Here is a 4,665-nt window from a genome sequence, read left to right as displayed (position 1 = left end):
CATGTCTACAAGCCATAATCTCATATCACTGTGGGATAGAAGGCTCTTCGTCGATTAGCAAATATGAGTGGTGAAAGGGAGAGATTGTAGCAGGGTCCTTCACAGTGTGTAAGGAGCACTGAGAGCTCCTCAAACACTCTTTGCCTTCAAAGAGGAGGAGAGATGAAGGATTGTTACGACCTGCAGTCTTGTCACCCCCATGGAAGTGGGGAAAGCAAACGCCTGACCTGGAGTTCCTTCCCTTCACCTCTCCCCCTGTGTCTTTTATTCTCCCTTGCTAATTTCCCAGCATTGCTCTCCCTAACTTACAAGTCCCAGACAACAGTGATGAAGTCAGACTGTTAACAGCATGAAAAGGATGCTCTTTTTTGCTTTTGTCAGCTGAAGACCTGTAGGACCTACCTCTACCTCCCACCAGCTAGAGGATTTTTAGAGGTAATGATCATGTCTTCCCTGCCTTCTTCTACGAACCAGAATCCATACACACATAGAGTAGGTTGCGTCTGACACCAGTGAGCTGTGACCCTGGTAAAGCAGTGGGGAGGTGGTGGAACATCATCCCAGCTGCAGTGTGTACTGTGCGGAGGAGAAAATGGGACCTGCCAGACTCTGGGGGAAGGATATGAGCCGGTGCCTTTGGCTCCCAACAACAAGCAGTACACTGCTACAGAGCAATGTGTCTGACACCAGAGAGCTCTGTTCCTCTGACCACAAGTGGCCATGTCTTCTGACTGGGACCAGGAGGGCTTCTCCCCACTTCTTGCTCACACCCCTCAGGGCTCCCTCTGTTACAACTGCCCTGAGCCATTCCAAGTGGTGACCAGAATCAGGAGAACTGGGATTCAGTATACTAATCCTGGGAACCAGTGGCTAAACCTAGGTGAGGATCCAATACGGTGGGCACAGGACTTCTTTCAGCTACCTCCCAGTTACCTCTTTCCAGAATTTCTGGATCTGCATTCCCTTTGCTCGACTTAGAGCGACTTGCTTGGACTCTCTTATGTGAATCCATGCTGCTTTCCTTCTGGGATGATTTCACTGGCTTGTAGGTTAAGGCTGAAAAAGAAAATGACAGCATCATGGTAATCATTTAACAACAACTGTGCCTGACTTCTCTGACTTGGTCCATTGCACTTCTCCCTCCGTGTTCATTCTGATTGCTGCAGGTCTGAGAGTGAGCAAGCATCTGTGGAGTGCTTCAATTCTGATCTGTAGCTGTGGTTAAACTACACCAGCAGGCCACCAGGAAAGAGCAGGGGCAGGAAAAGAGCACGTCCTCCATGCTGGGAAGGAAGAGATTCAGCACAGACTGAATTGGTTTGGTTTGGGAAGGAGCTCAGGAGATCTTCAGTGGATTCTCCTATTGAAACGAGGATGTATCCTGACTTCTGAGCACCTAGCTTAGGGCTTTCTCCAATGTGGTGCTAAACACTGCTAAGTTTGGTGTCACTGCATCAGTGGACAATGGAAGAGCCACTGATGTCCCCTGTCTTGAATTCAGTAAGGCGTTTGACATGGTACCCCAAAACATCCTTCTCTCCTAATTGGAATGATACGGATTTGATGGGTGGACAGTTTGATAGAGAAAGAACAGGCTGCAGGATCGAGTCCAGAGAGTGGTGGTCAGTGGCTCAGTGTCTGGATGGATGTGAGGGGATACGTGGTGTCCCCCAGAGGTCGGTGCTGGGGCTGACACTCTTCAGTATCTTCGTCAGTGACATTGATGGTGGTGTCCTGTGCACCTCAGCAAGCTTGTCTTCAGTACAGGAGAGACATAGATCTTTTGGAGTGCAACCAGGGAAGGGACATAAAAATGACTGAATGGAATGGGACGCATCTTCTATGAGGACAGGCTGAAAGAGCTGGGCTGTGCAGCCTGGAGAACAGAATGCTGTGACCAGATAGTGGCTTTTCAGTATCTAAAGGGGGGCTACAGGAAAGTAGAGCTACAGGAAACGCCCTGCGGCATTAGAACAAGGAGAAATGGTTTCAAGCTCAAAGAGGGTAGATTTAGGTTGGATAGAAGGAAACAATCTTTTACAGTGAAGATGGTGAAGCACTGGAACAGGTTGCCCTGAGATTTGCTAGATGCCTGAAGACTTTCAAGGCGAGGCTGGCTAATGCCCTCCATAACCTGATCCAGCTGTGGTGCCCCTGTTCCCTGCAGGGGAATTGGACTAGCTGGCCTTCAGAGGTCCCTCCCAACTCCGAGGATTCTGTTATTCTAAGTGAGAAGAGTTCAGGTCTCTATCACACAGTCCTATTGCAGAGGAGAAAGTCCACAGCCATCCAAGTGCTAAGCCAGCACCAATTCCAATTCCTGATGGAAGGAGAATGAGGAGAATTCCAACCCAGATGAGGAAATTGCATGTGCACGTGGTGGGAAAGCAGCTGGGAGGTGGTGATACATCACCCCAGCTGCAGTGTGTACAGCGAAGGAAAGAAAATGAGATCTGCCAGACTCTGATGGCAGGAGGTGAGCCAATTCCCAGACTGCAAAGAAGACCCCACAGAGTGGGAATGTGGCAGTGAGCTGAGTAGTAGCGCTAACCCTGAGGTGAGGGTCCAACATTGTGTGCACAGTTCTTCTCCCAGCCCCAGTTACCTCTTTCCAGAATTACTGGATCTTCATTTCCCTTGCTCTGCTTGGAGCAGTTGGTTTGGACTCTCTTTGGTGACTCCACTCTGCCTTCCTTCTGTGGGGGTTTCTCTGGCCCATGGGTTAAGGCTGAAAACATGAGCAACAAGGCAAGCATTTAACAACATTTAACCATGCCTGAGTTTTCTGACTTAGCCCATTCCATTTCTCTACCTGCATTCATCTGGCTTGAAGCAGGTTTGAGAGTGAGCAAGCATCTGTGGTGTGCTCCAATTCTAATCTGTGGCTGTAGTTAAACCACTACAGTAGGCCACCTGGAAAGAGCAGGGGCAGGAAAAGACCTCGTCCTACGTGCCAGGATGGATGAGATTCCGCACAGACTCAGCTCTGTCCAGACGCAGATCACTACTGCTCTGGCCTGGCACATATCTGTATTATTCACCCTTCGTCAGGTCACGATGTGCCCTCTGGGACGCCTGCACTTAATTGTCCTGCAGGACAAAGACCTGAAAGGAAGCCTTTGCAAGAAGCAACATAGGGGACAATGACAGCATCAGGTAGGAGAACAAAGAAAAGTCATTATTTCCCATAGGCCACATCTCCTGGACATAGAGCTTGTCCTTCCCTCCTGGGCATTCCCTGTTATTTAATGCTCCTTTCCCGAGGATCCCTCAGCCACTCATGCATCACCGAGTCACAGAATTGCAGGGGTTGGAAGGGACATCTATCCATCGTGGAGTCCAGCCTCCCTGCTAAATCAGATTCCCTACGGTAAGCCACACCTACGTTGTAGGTTTCCAGATGGGTTGTGAACATCTCCAAAGACAGAGACTCCACCACCTCTCTGAGCAGCTTGTTCCAGTGCTTGCTGGAACGCTGTAAAGAAGTTCTCACTATAAAGTTTGTCCTCTGTGTATTTGTGTGGAACTGCCTATATTCCTTTTTTTAACCACTTCTCTGATAAGAACTGGACACAGAATTCCAGGTGTGGCCTCACCAGGGCAGAGCAGAGGGAAGGAACATGTCGCTCACTCTACTGGCCACATGGAGTTGACTGTTCAGAACTCCATGATGGGGGAGCAGTATGAGTTGGGACCTGATGTTAGGGAAGGATCAGCCTGGTCTGTCCAAGAACAGTTGCTTCATAGCATTGAAAGCAGCCCTTATGCACAGCCCCCCTCCTGCTTGCTTTGCAGGGCCCTGCTCCAGCTCGCAGAACTGAGAGTTAAGCCAGTTCATAAACACAGTGGAGAGGACTGAGGAGATGCCTGAGCTCTGTGGTCCCACAGAGCTGCAGGACTTAGCATACAGCTAAGTCGTGCTCAGAGGGACAGACCCCTCAGGGCACATTTCCCTGCACTCTCACACATAACACCCAACATGTTCTGTGATATGATAATAGGCTACATAAATACGATCCAGCAGACTTACCTGGAGGCTCAAATATCTTCTTTAATTCTTCAACTCTGCAAGAATTCTGTTGGGATTCTGGATCTTTATGTTCAAATGAAAGATACAGAAAAGAGGAAATGTAAGAAAGTTTTTTTCAGTGAAGAACCACATAAATATACTGAACAGCTTTTGTGAAATAACACGTCGTGTAGGCAGCCCAGGGGGAAGGTGGTGGCTCTTCACTGCCACTACTGTTTTTCCAGTGGGGAGAGGATAATGGGACATGTCAGACACTGGGAAGAGGGTGTGATCCACATCTCAAACTGCAGAGAAAGCTCCACAGAGAGGGGATTTGGCTGTGTGGTGAGGGGAAGGGCTAACCCCGGGATGAGTGTCCTGCGTGGTGGGCAGAGGTCCTCTCTCAGCTATAATTACCTCTTTCCTGAGTTTCTGGAATTCCTTTTCCATTGCTCAGTTTAGAGAATCTTTCCTCATTTCTGTTATGTGAATCCACTCTACTTTTGTTTTGAGTGGCAGGCTGTGGTACATTGCTGAAAGCTGGAAAAGGCAATCAGGGTTTTAATCAACAGTCATAGGAAAAGCAATTTGTACCCATAGCAATTAGATCAGGGATGCCTCCAAGTGGATCATGAACTCTTCCTAAGGCTTCATTT

The 4,665-nt window shown here is 48.7% G+C and overlaps 1 long non-coding RNA gene across 1 annotated transcript; it reads right to left on the bottom strand.

Moving 5' to 3' along the window:
• Positions 1-909: 909 nt before the first annotated feature.
• LOC104916875 lies at positions 910-4,642 on the bottom strand. The gene is made up of 4 exons (XR_796698.3): positions 4,427-4,642; positions 4,031-4,093; positions 2,606-2,728; positions 910-1,056 (listed from the first exon to the last, which is right to left on the bottom strand). It is a non-coding gene; the product is annotated as an uncharacterized LOC104916875 (long non-coding RNA).
• Positions 4,643-4,665: the final 23 nt, after the last annotated feature.

This window comes from Meleagris gallopavo, unplaced genomic scaffold, assembly GCF_000146605.3.
Source record: "Meleagris gallopavo isolate NT-WF06-2002-E0010 breed Aviagen turkey brand Nicholas breeding stock unplaced genomic scaffold, Turkey_5.1 ChrUn_random_7180001950268, whole genome shotgun sequence".
Lineage (NCBI taxonomy): Eukaryota > Metazoa > Chordata > Aves > Galliformes > Phasianidae > Meleagris > Meleagris gallopavo.
Note: the sequence above shows the minus strand (reverse complement) of the source record. Positions and strands in the feature narration are given on the sequence as shown.